At 40.7% G+C, this 13279-nt stretch overlaps 1 protein-coding gene across 1 annotated transcript in view; it reads right to left on the reverse strand.

Annotated features, from left to right (window-relative positions):
• The window catches only part of PANK1 (pantothenate kinase 1), a 104286-nt gene that overhangs the window by 77398 nt on the left and 13609 nt on the right, over positions 1-13279 (reverse strand). The window contains exon 3 of the mRNA XM_061402769.1: positions 6797-6937. The gene's annotated coding sequence lies outside the window, so the exon portion shown is untranslated. The remainder of the gene's footprint in view (positions 1-6796; positions 6938-13279) is intronic.

A 13279-nucleotide genomic window follows, 5' to 3' on the forward strand; every position in this document is an offset into this window, starting at 1 on the left:
TTGGTGACTTTTTCTTGCATCATTTTTTATAAGTTTGAAATTATCTTAAAATTAGAAATTAAGAAAAACCTGCCTTACCCAGTTCACCTGCTAAAGGTGTTTACTTATCAAAATTATGTCTGAACTGCAAGTATGTCTCCACCAGTTTTCTCATCTGCTCTGTGTTCTGTCTCTAAGAGGCTGACCTGTTCTTTGTCCAGATGGTACCAGGCTCAGTGGTGCCAGATCTGAGAACTATTCACACCCTAGATAGCATACATTTGTATATTCATTATGACAACTTTCTGGCAAATGAAAGGAAAATGTTTTATGCTAAAAAACAAAGTATTGTGACAGTCTGTCATGATATGGAGGTAAAGTGTCTGGGGAAGGCTACTTTTTTGTTCTAATTCAGTGCGGGTGAGCAGTGGTCCTGCAGTCTGTTTCCTTCCGTCACCACCCGGGTACAGCCTCTCCTCGTCCAGATTAGATCTCGGCATAGGCCACCTCCTGGCGGAGGGATATCCCCTTTCCTTCTCTCTCCTTCAGCTGCAAAACAGAACCTTCTCCCAGATTTTCAAATATCCTGAGGTGCGACATCCTCAGTTGGCAGTGGGTAGGCTACACTGACCAGCCAGCGTGTAAAGAGGAGATGCAGACCTCAGGGCTGTAAGATGAAGAGCTGATTCTCAAACTTTCCCCCAGAGGTTCCCCAAGGTAGAGGAGAGTTCTATCAGTTCTGCAAATAACTGAAAATCCAGTTGAGGCTAGATTACACACAAAGAAATTTATTTTGAGCTCTCAGGCAGTCCAGAGCTCAAAGGGGCTGCAGGGCCACTGCCATAAGGGCTTCCCTCCATTTCTTTGATACTCTCCTGGTTCATCCTTTGTGTATCAGTTTTGTCTCTAGATTAGAGTCCTCACTGAATAAATGGCTTACAGAGCAAATGTAGACACACACTTCTTCATGTTCTACAGGAGAAAAAGACCACCTTTCACCCACTGTACCACAGAAACCTTTCCCTTCAGGCTGATCGAGGGGTCAACTGAGGTCACACGTTCCACTCCTCGGCCAATTACATGCCCCAAGGGAGCTGTGCCATGAATGGCTGGAGCCTGAGTTCCTAAACCATTCAACGGCAAGGTGGTGGGATTACCACGAGTCGTTCAGAGTAAGCAAGACACACTCCCAAAGCTAGGAATGAGGTTCAATTCCTTTGAGTACTGGGCCTCCTGAAGAAACAGTGGATACCTGAACAAAAATCAGGGCTTTGCCAGGGAAAGGGATGGGAACAATTGACGTTCTTAAGTGAATTCCTATGCCCTGTGAATCTAGAGTGTTGGCCCAGCCTGACCTTCTACAAACAGGACTTTTCTTTGTATACCTTCTTCCTTTATAAATGGATTATACTGCTATGGAAGTTCCTCAAAATATTAAAAACAGAACCATCACATGATCCAGCAATCCCACTGCTGGGTGTACATCCAAAGAAGTGGAATGCAGGATCTCAAAGAGATATTTTCACACCCATGTTCCTGACACCACTGTTCAGAATAACCAAGAGGTAGAAGCAACACAAATGTTCACCCCCGGATGAATGGCTAAACGAAATCTGGTTTACAGGAATATTATTATCAGTCCGTAAAAAAGAAGGAAATTCTATCACAAGCTACAACATGGATGAACCTTGAGGACACTATGCTAAGTGAAATAAGCCAGTCACAAAAAGACAAATATTGTATGAATCACAAATGGCCATCACATTGCGAATATTATATGAATCACAAATGGCCATCACATTGCGGGTTGTGATGACGTTTCACAAATTAATAATTTTCTCTTCGATCACATTTCATCTAATTTTAAAAATCCTTTTCCTGCTTTCTTTTAAAATTTTATTTACATTCTTGCTCTATTTCATAATGTCTGAGCTGGGTTCATCTTAGAATGAATCTTCCAATTTTGTGGGAAATTGGTTATTTTATATATATATATATATTTTTATTTAGAGGATAATTACAATATTGTGATGGTTTTTGTCATACATTAGCAAGAATTGGCATTAGGTATACATATGTCCTCTCCCTCTTGAATCTCCCTCCCACCCCTTAGGTTGTTATAGAACACTAGCTTTGGGTTCCCTGCATCATGATGGAACTCCCACTGGCTATCTATTTTACATATGGTAATGTATATGCAGATATTTATTCTGTGGCATCCAGAAACCCTTAGCCACATTTGAGAGGAAAGGTATGGAACCTGGAGGAATGGGTTTTCTGGAAGACAATCTCTCTAGTTAAGTGAATTGTAATGTCATCATATACATGATGAACTATTAGCCATTAAAAAGGCTTATGAAGAGTATAATTTTTAAATGCGGGAAATTCTTATTTTACAATAATAAATAAAAAAGACAAAAGAGAAGTCAACGTTGACCATGACTATAAAAGAAAGAAGTGACAGGAACAATATTGGGAATTTGAAACAGAGGTATAGGAAAATACCCCAAAAGAAACCGACGGAAATGTTAACAGTGGTAGTCTTTGGGTGGTAGATTTCCAGGAAAGTTTTTCTTTGAACTTTCAATTTTCTTGTTTTTTTTTGATGCGTGTAGAATGTTTAGTAAGGAAAAAGTGAACTGGGGTAAACATAAAAATTGCATCTCTAAGGGACTCACTTATAAAAACATAAACATTATGACCACTGTTCTGGCTGTTCAGAGAAATTACACTACCACCCACGCCCCTGCTTTTTTATTTTTAATGTGATTTTTGACAGTTGAGGTCAACATAAAACTTCTACTGTAAACATAAAAATAACGATAGGTCCAAAACTAGGTGGCTCAGCTTTCTCTGTGATTTAACTTCTTGGCCATTTAAAGTTTTATCTCTGAGTAACAACAAACTATTCCTATTAGCATTGAAAGTAAAGTAATTCAGAACAAAATGCAATTCTTGGTTGTCCGAAAAAGGATTAAAAGTCTTCTATACAAAAATAGAAAATTGTTCACAGGGATATAATTTGAAAGTCTGAAAGCAGCACATTTATGTGTAAAAAGGTCATTTTGTTTTAATTCTCCCTTACGTAACTCACATACTAAAATTTAAGGAGGCTGAGTTTGTTCCATGTGAGTGCTCTTTAATAGTGCTGTCATTCCGTTTCTTCTAAGTACAGCTTTACATAAGCATCCCCATGTGGAAATTCCAAGGTCAGAATAATTCAGATTCTCTCCTGGGGACGAACTGTGTTTGTCTCGTGTAAGATGACGGAATGTCCCTGTAGTGAGATGGCTCTGGGTTCGGTCTGCAGACTCTGCTAAGACTCAAGCCCCTGGATGTGGTCCAGCCATGATCTCCATCAGTGTGGTCACAGGGCCGCTCTGAGCTGGCATTTGCAGCTGCTGCTCTCTCCTGCCCCGAGCACCTGCCCTGCAGAGACTTGAACTTGGTCTATCCAGGCATGTTCTAGTCAGCTGCTGTTGGTCTGCATCTTACCACTGTGGGGCTTTGGGTTAATCGGTAACTTAACTTTTTGTGGCAGGAAAACTTATTGAGAATCAGTTTTTTTTTTTACATTCTCCAGACCCTGTGCTCACCATCCCTTTTCTCAGCAGCAGACTTGTGGTATTTTCCTGCCTTGGGGTTTTTTTTGCGCAAGGAAAGACATTGCCATGGACCACTTTTTGCTTTGTTAAAGTTCAAAACTCGGCCAGCTTCTTCTATGCATTCTTAGAAAGACAGGAGAAAGGGAGACTCTTTGAGAGAAGCAAGAAGGAAGAGACAGATATACCTGTCACTAAAAAAGGGGAGGCCTGGGAAGGGGAGGAGCCCAGAGATTTGAGTAGCTAGAGGAGGATGCTAGTGCCCAGAGAGGAAAGGTGTGTAGTGAGGTATACCTTGACCTACCCCAGCCCCTCAAAGATCCTTGACATTGCAGGTCACACAGAAGACATGGCATGTCTCATTTCAGAGGACATTTCCTAGTACAGAAAATGGGCATCCAGCAGGTAATCATGCAGTTGGATAAGAAAGGACTGGGACAGACCCCCCCCATGCTTTAGCACACTGGGCAAGAACTGGAATCCTGAGTCAGGTCCCGTGAAGGAAGCCCTCAAATGGCTGAGATGTCATTTCTTGCCATCCCAGTGGAACCATGTTAGGAGTTAGATTTAATTAAATTTTACAGCATAAAATAACTGGACATTTCTTACTCATTTGAATTTGTGTATATTTCTGCTTTGGCTGTTTGAACCTCTATTTCTTCATCATATCCTGGAGATCAAACACTTGCCTCATAGTATCACTGTAAGGATTAAGTTAGGTTAAGATGGGAGGACCTGGGAAGGCCATTGGCCATACTCACTAGGTGGTTGGTTGCTGTTGATTCTCTAAAAAGAATGTTTTTTCCCTTCACTTCAAGATGGGACTGCCAGAAAGAATGGCAGAAGCTGCCATTCAGCTTCTATGGAAGGCTTTGGGTTAGGGAAGGCAGAGGGGCAGTGATTTTAAAAGTAATAATAATGATTGCTACTTTTTTTGGAGTCTATTAATTGGGGACTTTTTAATATTGAGGTTTAAACTGATTTGGGCTTTCCGGGTGGCTCAGTCGTAAAGAATCTGCCTGCCAATGCAGGAGATGCAGGAGACTCAAGTTTGATCCCTGGAGCAGGAATATTCCCTGGAGAAGGAAATGGCAACCCACCCCAGTATCCTTGCCTGGGAAATCCCATGGACAGAGGAGCTGGCAGGCTACAATTCGTAGGGTCACAGAGTCAGACACGACTGAGCACACATGCATGCACATAAGTTGATTTACAATATTTTCTTTCAGGTACAGTACCTGAATTCACAATTAAAAATTCACAATTTTAAAAGATGGTAATCTATTTATACTTATTATAAAAATTGGCTACATTCCCTGTGCTGTATAATATGCCCTAGTAGCTCCTTTTATGCATAGCAGTTTATATCTCTTAGTATCTCTTAGTACCCTAAGCCTGTTCTCTATAACTGTGAGTCTTTTTGTTGTTGTTGTTGTTATATTTACTAGTCTCATTTTTCAGATTCCACATATAAGTAATAATATAGAATACCTGTCTTTCTCTGACTTATTTCACTAAGCCTAATGCCATTCAGGCCCATCTGCACGGTTGCAAACGGCAAAACTTCATTCTTTTTTATGGCTGAGTAGTATTCCATTCCACCCACATGCTGTATCCTTTTATTCATAATGATAGGCAGTATTTATTAAGAACCTGTTATGGATCAGACATTCCTGGACTATAAATCTTGTCAGAGGGTTTTCATCTGTTCTGTGGAGTTCTAAGATTCCATGGAGGGTCTCAGGAGCTGCAATGAAGGGTCAAAGGGAAACCCGTGAGTCCACGTACACAGGGCTGATCCCTTGGCTTCAACTAGGTCAGTTTTGCATTTACCTGCTTAATGCATTGATCCTCTACGTGAGACTTTGTTTGAGAAGTAGTATGTCTTTTAAAAATGTTGGAAAACTTCTACAGAAATATTGGATCATGATGGCAATCCAAACAAAAACATGTTCATCCAGCCTTCCTCCCCTGATCTAAACCCTAAAACTAACCTAAAGGATATATATATCTACAGATACCTATAAATATATAGATTCTATATGTCTTTAGATATATAGATATTTGAAGATCCTGTTGACTTGCAAGAATTTCTCTAAACGGATCAAACATTCTGCACAAACTGTTGAAACACAGAAAGGAGAACTGAGATAACACTGAAAAGGGACCCCTGCCCAACATTAAAGAAGAGGGCACCTATAAATTGTGAGTCAGGCTTCAGTACTGCTCCAATACTCAATATTTTCCAGTAGTTAGGGAAAGGAGATAAACGGTCAGGAGGCAGTCCCAAACCAACATTTAGGGTGATTCTGGTAGCATTCCAGCAGCAGGGACAATCAGGCAGTTCCTCTTTTCTTCCTTCCACCTGTGCTACGCAGCAAACAGCCAAAGTAATTCCAATGGGACCTCTTGGGGATTATAAGCAAAGTAATAACCAAGAGATGTGTGTACCCCATAAGAAGTGGGAGTTCCCATGCTCACAAGACCAGCTACTGATCCACTTGATCTGGTGGTATATCCTTCCTCTAACCATAGGAAGCAGAAACAACGAACAGATAAGCACTCAAACATATACGCAAGGCTAAGAGATAACGGAAAATGCAGACAGATGAACAACTGAGAATCACCAAGTATTTGAAGAAAAACAAAGAGGTGTCCCAGAAGGAAAGAATGGAGGGAATGAAGGGAAAGAAATATTGAAAAACCAACAGAATAAAATAGCTCATTGTCAATGAAAGACATGACACCTCCAATGAAAAGAGCCCATTAGTGCTGCTTCAAATGAATAGAAAAACAAAGCAAAACCCAGATCACATCCAGACACTTGATGGTAACATTTCAGAAAACTAAGGATAGATGACAATTAAAAAATTATCCCTAGGTAAAGAAATTAACAGCTAAAGTAAAGCATATTACTTGGGAGAAGGAGACCATCATCTATTATTATAATTTTGTAAAAATTATAGAAAACCCTGGCGTCACATGGGAATAAAGTCCAAAAATAAAATCACACAAGGCCAGTTCCCAGGGTCTGCCTCACAATACCAACTCTAGTGTCATCTAGAGCTAGCTGTTCATCTGGCTACATACCAGTGGGGTGCACTTTTAATCATGAGCTGTCTTCCCATTAGCTCACACCTATTTCAGTGACTAATTTTGAGACTGGCGTGGGTACCACTGAGGACACAGGGCCCACCCCTCACATCCCTACTTACCAAAATGGAGTTGCTGCTGTTTTTCTCTCCGTGGAGACTCTCACTCTCTTCCATGCCATGCCTTTCCTGCACAACATCAGCTCGTCCCAATCCAAGAACAGTGCTGAGTGGAGAATGGGAACCAACCTCCAGTCAGGTTACCTGTGAGTCCACACGAAGGTGAAGGTTATTATACCTTATAAGAGCAGCTTGCAGAGAGGCAGGGCATGAGACAATGGGAAATGAGAGGGACCATTCTGATGGGGAAGCGGTGAGGACAACAGAGAAAGGAAGGCTGGTCTGCAGAGGGGCTACAGCATAGTGTTTCCCCAGAGCTAGGGAGTAGAGGTCCTGAAGTAAAGAGGGTAATGCAGTGTAGAAAATCAGATTTTGTCAGATCAAATAGGATTGATATGGGAAAATACAAGATAGTGTTAACTAAAAGTAATCTGGATCAAAGAACCTGTGAACACAGTTTGATCCCTGAAGGTGTGTTTTCTTTAAATCTTTTATATGCCTGCTACATGCTGAGGGCACTGCAGACAAGAGGCATGAATGGAAAGCCTGCCATTTGTACCCCCAAAGGGCTTATAGATCAGCATCATAGATAGCTTTCAAAGTAAACAAAGGTTAAGAGTGACTATCACTGGCTGTAACATTGTTCTTTTAGTATCGCTAAGTCCTGTTCAACTCTTTTGCAACCCCATAGACTGTAGCCCTCTAGGCTCCTCTGTCCATGGGATTTCCCGAGCAAGAATACTAGAATAGGGTACCAGTTCCTTTTTCAGGGGATATTTCTGACCCAGTGATCGAACCTGCATCTCTTGCACTGGCAGGCGGATTCTTTACTGCTAAGCCACCTGGGAAGCGGTTGTAAAACTAGGAGTGAGTTAATTTTCTTCCTTATAAATCATGCTTTCTACAATAGCTATGTATGCCTTTTATGAGAGAAAAGCAATGAATCTTATATTTTAAATACACAAACACTACAGAAAAATGAAAACAAAGGAGACTAGGCTATAGAGAATCGATTCACACTCATCAGGCTAACAACAGCTTTATTTATAAAACACAATGCCAATTTTATTTATTCAGCCATGTCCAAGATCTTACGATAGCGGCCGAGGTTATACAGAGGGTTAGGATAAATCCTTGTCCACAAGAAGATTAAATTATGGTTTATGTGGTATTTATGGAAGAGGGAGCTGGAAGAATGGTTGACAGATAAGGCACGTATTAATAATTGTATTTCTTTGATGAATAAAATAAGGGCTAACTAGAGGTGTATGCGGAGAAGGCAATGGCACCCCACTCCAGTACTCTTGCCTGGAAAATCCCATGGATGGAGAAGCCTTCTTTCCTTGCTTATGATAAAGCTTATTTCTAGGAAAGGTCTTAGCAATATTTAAAATTTATACTGATGAAAACAAACCTGTAACACATGCAACAAATATCACTTCTTGAAGAGATGATGCTGGTGTTACCACTGCCTGTGAAACCAGGTTGGAGCTGAACATCTGATGAGGAGCCAGAAACAGAATCCCCAAGTGATGAAGTGTTACCACACACAGAGAGACTTTCCTTTTTCAAGACTTTCCTCAGTATTACTGGTCTCCCTAAACTCAGGCTTGCGTTTAAGCAGTTTCTGTTTTTAAAAAAATTTATTTATTCACTTAGTTTTATTTTTGGCTGAGTCTTTGTTGCTGCACAAGAACTTTCTCCAGCTGTGGTGAGCAGGGGCTACTCTCTAGCTGTGTTGTGCAGGCTTCTCATTGCGGTGGCTTCTCTTGTGGAGCGTGGGTTCTAGGCAAGCGGGCTTCAGTAGTGGTGGCCGCGTGAACGCAGTTGCCCCAAAGAATGTGGAATCTTCCTGGACTGGGGATCAAATTCATGTCCCTTGCACCAGCAGGTGGATTCTTAACCACTGGACCACAGGGGAACTCCAACAACTTCTATTTAAATGAGTAAACAGTCATAATCTCTTGCTCACTGATAAACACACGCTGTTCAGGGCTAGCAATTAGTTGGTCACACATTTTCAGCGTTTGGTCTTTGGAGACTTCTTCACCTGTGCTTGTGATGCCACTGTCGGCACTGCTATCTTTGTACTGACCTGTACTCACCACTCTCTCAGCAATCTCCCCGTGACTCAAAGAAAGCATGAGGGCGTCATTATGTGTTCAGCATCTCTTCAAAGTCTGCTTCTTTCGACTCTATTTACACTGTCAGCTGATAAGTTTTTGGCAAAAGTAATGAGCTTTGCTATCATCTTTTAACCAGAGTCTCTAAATACTTCAAAATCTTTATCGGTCAGGTAATTTTCAAACATCATTGTGGCCCAAAGTCTGTACTTGTTAGCGTTGATTTACTGACATCATTCTAAGCGTTAGCAGTTGTGTTGGTGGCTCAGAGGGTAAAGAACTGACTGCAATGCAGGAGACCTGAGTTCGATCCCTGGGTTGGGAAGATCCTCTGGAGAAGAAAATGGCAACCTGCTCCAGCATTCTTGCCCACAGAATCCCACCGACAGAAGAGCCTGGTAGGCTACAGTCTGTGGGATCGCAAAGAGTTGGGCATTACTGAGTGACTAACACAAAGGGCATTCTCGAGACTAAATTCTTAAGGAAATCTTGGATTTTCAGGCTCCTGTTGACCAAAGCAAGAATACTACTCAAAAAAAAGGAAAAAAGCATTTATACCTGTTCTTCAAGGAGCATAGAATTCCCTGGTCACAGGGTCATATTATGGATGTAACACTGGGGGAAAAGTAAGTGCCATAAACATTATTTTTCACAAGAAGCTCAGGAGGGGGATGTGCAGAACAGTTGTCCAGGCACAGTAAAGTTTTGTAATTGTCTTCCAGTCCAGCTTGCTTGCAATGAGTTCATGTTGCTGGCACAAAGTGCTAATACAACCAATCCAAAAAGATTCCTCTTGTTACTGGTGCTTTCCTGTTTGCATAATACTGCAAAGGTAAACTGTGTACACCTTTTTGTTTTTTTAATGTATTCATCTGGCTGCACTAGGTCTTAGTTTTAGCACGTGGGATCTAGTTCCTTGACCAGGGATCAAACCTGGGCCCCTTGCACTGGAAGCCTAGAGTCGTAGCCACTGGACCACCAGGGGAGTCCCTGTGCACACCTTTTAAACATCTTGGATACAGACTTTTCTCAATCACTGTCAATTTGAACTTGTGTGTGTCTGCAGCCTAAGCACAACCAAGAACAGTCAACCTTTGCTTGGCATCCTAGATATCTGTTGGTGCCTTTTTGTCCGCCATTGTTAAGGTTTGTCTAGGAATGCAGTAGCAGTACAGAGCTGTAAATGTGTTCAGGGCTAAGGTTTTCATCAGATATAATCTTGGCAAATTCATCAATATCATTTTCAGTGGTCTCGTGATCATCAGCAGCTTCTTCACCACAGATTTTAAGATACTTGATACCATGATGCTTTTAAAAGTTTTACAGCCAGTCTTCTGAATATTCACACTCACTCTCAATGTTCAGTTCTTCATGGTATAGCCTAGCTTGTTTTATGACCTACAAGGCAGTCAGTGGTGTATATTGACTTCTTTGTTGTTGAATCCATTCAGTTAACACACAGTCAGGATCCTTGTTTTTGGTCCTATGAAATGTTTTTCTATTTTTCACTAGCACTTGGTTATCACTGTCACCGTAAAATTTTAAGAACTTATCTTTCTGTCTGTACAAGTCATAAATGTTGATGGTTCCCACACCATATTATTCAGTAAGGCATCTCACAGACATACCACCACCAAGCTTTGCGGTAACTCCACTTTCTGAGCTACTGACAAAGACAGATGCATCCTTTTCTTCTGTTACCCAGAGGCATGTCTTTAACTCTTTGGGTCATTTTCACAGTGCAATTAATCCTCAAGCCACCAAATGTCAGCCGAGAGGAGACATTAGCGGTGATGGATATGATGGATATGAGTGCTGAGATATACCTAAGGCTGCAGAGCTGAGGTTTTGCTTCCAAATAATCCTGGTGCCAAACTTATAAAAATGCTTTTGGGTCTCAGACAGTACTTTTTTGGTTTTGTGTTTCGTCTATTTTGGAATTGTGGAGTAGAGACTGTAGATCTGTATTAAAAATATCATTTTAATGATGACAAGACTGAGGCTCAATTAGTAACTTGATTTTCTATTTCTTTTCAGTCTCCTAAACTTCGGCCACTTTATTGGACAAAGAAATTTTATTTTTTTTTGGTATTGTCTGCCAAGATGATTTGAGTTGGAATATTTTTAGCAAAGGAACCTAATACTCTTGGCTGTTTGACTGACATAGCCAATAGTTGAGGCCCGTGCTGGGCAGTGTGAAGATGCCTAGGCAAGAAGAGGCTGGATGTGCTAAATTTATAGTCATTGAATCTAGATGTTTCTTTTTCTTCCAAATGATCTGTTTGGTACTTAATCTGTCTAGATACTTATTGTCCCACAATGAGTAATCAGGACAAATGAGAGAAAACAGCTCATTTCAGATCTGTCTCAAATACTCCTACAAGTTTCCCATAAATATCCACTCATCTGAAAGGTTTTGTTTGTTTTTTTCTAATGATTCCCTAAATTAAACATCCCAACTGTGACTCAGAATTATTGTTCATCAAGTTTCAGAATTAAAAACGTATTTTAGATTTTCTGCTAAAATATTTCCTTTAACTTAGAAAGAATTCATTAGAATCTTGAATGCCTTTTAAGAGTCTGTGGTTAGGGTCCTACATCAAATATTATTTTATAAGTTCTTTGTGGAGGACCGGCCTTTCTCCCTTAGTCTCACCATCCCCATATTTGTGTAGATCTTCATGGAACATCTATAATGAACTGGAGATTGTTGATTCAGGCCTAAATCTTTTTCTCTTTTCCCATTATGTGCGAGAGCAGTCCTTAGGACTGAGGGGTTTATAAAACTATGTAAAGCACAGTTCCTGTAATCCCAGAAGTTTAAAACCTAGTAAATAAAATGAGAAATATATAAAATCCAATGAAAATTCTCTATCTCAGGAGAGGAAGGGATCACATTTGTTACAATCTATACCACACTTATGTTATTTTTTTACATTGGTTTCTCCTGTAAGACGGCAATAATAACTACCATTTATTGGTCCCTTCTGTACCCAACAGAAGCTGGCATTTAAAAAGCACCAGACTCAGAAATGTCCATTGACTTTGCTCAGTGTCACAAAATTCTAAGTGAGAGAGTCTGGAATTGACCCTACTACTTGACTGCTGCTGAGTCACTTCAGTCGTGTCCGACTCTGGGTGACCCCATAGACGGCAGCCTACCAGGCTCCCCCAGCCCTGGGATTCTCCAGGCAAGAACACTGGAGTGGGCTGCCATTTCCTTCTCCAATTCATGAAAGGGAAAAGTGAAAGTGAAGTCGCTCAGTCGTGTCCGACCCTCAGCAACCCCATGGACTGCAGCCTTCCAGGCTCCTCCATCCATGGGATTTTCCAGGCAAGAGTACTGGAGCGGGGTGCCATTGCCTTCTCCAACTACTTGACTAGAAAGCTCTATTTATTTTTCACTCTAACTTAAACAACACTCTTTCCTTTGCCTTCAGCATATATTCTGTGTTCCCACCTGTCTCTTCACTATAGTCCATTCTCCTACTTTAGAAAAGAAAGGCATACCCTAACTTATCTGAAATCTTATGGTATATTATCTCAATAAGTAAAAATCTCTGGTTGCCCAACAAAAGGACAATTCAAACGACTGGGAGACTTCACTGGAGATCCAATGGTTAAGACTGTCTTTCGATGCAAGTGGTGCAGGTTTGATCAGGGGACTAAGATCCCATACGCTTTGTGGCCAAAAGACTGAAACATAAAACAGAAGCAATATTGTAACAAATTCAATAAATATTTTTAAATGGTCCATATTCGAAAAAAATCTTAAATAAGGCTCCTTGAATAATTAATCAAGGCACATAAAATCCTGCCTAATGTTTGTCTTTCTTATACATATTTCTGTTAAGAGAAAAATGTTGCTTTAGAACCAGCATATTTTGGCCAGTGTTTGGATACTCTGAATTAAAACAGAATAGGTATTGGGGGTGACTGTGCCTCTGCCCTTTATGGACTAGAATCAAAGAATGCAGTGCCCTTGAAAGTTCCATGATAGTAAAGGAAAGACAGCTTAGATTTTTTTTAAGGAAAGCAATTTTTTTCAGCTACTAAAAGAATGCTCATCTTGGCACTTGTCATTAGCTAGAAAAAATTATAAGATTTTTCTCAGGTTAGTTGTCTATCATCCAATAAGGGAGCTAAACCCTATTTTATCAAATCAGATCATGAGATACTTATCCTGATTAAAGTCCATTCCCATTTTTAATATTTATTTGATTGTGCCAGGTCTTAGGTGTGGCTTACAGGAGCTTTAGCTGTGGCCTGTGGGACCTAGTTCTGTGACCAGGGATTGAACCTGGGCCTCCTGCATTAGGAATGCAAGGTCTTAGCCACTTAGTACAGGACAACCAGGGAAGTC

The sequence above is a fragment of the Bos javanicus genome, chromosome 26 (assembly GCF_032452875.1).
Source record: "Bos javanicus breed banteng chromosome 26, ARS-OSU_banteng_1.0, whole genome shotgun sequence".
Classification (NCBI taxonomy): domain Eukaryota; kingdom Metazoa; phylum Chordata; class Mammalia; order Artiodactyla; family Bovidae; genus Bos; species Bos javanicus.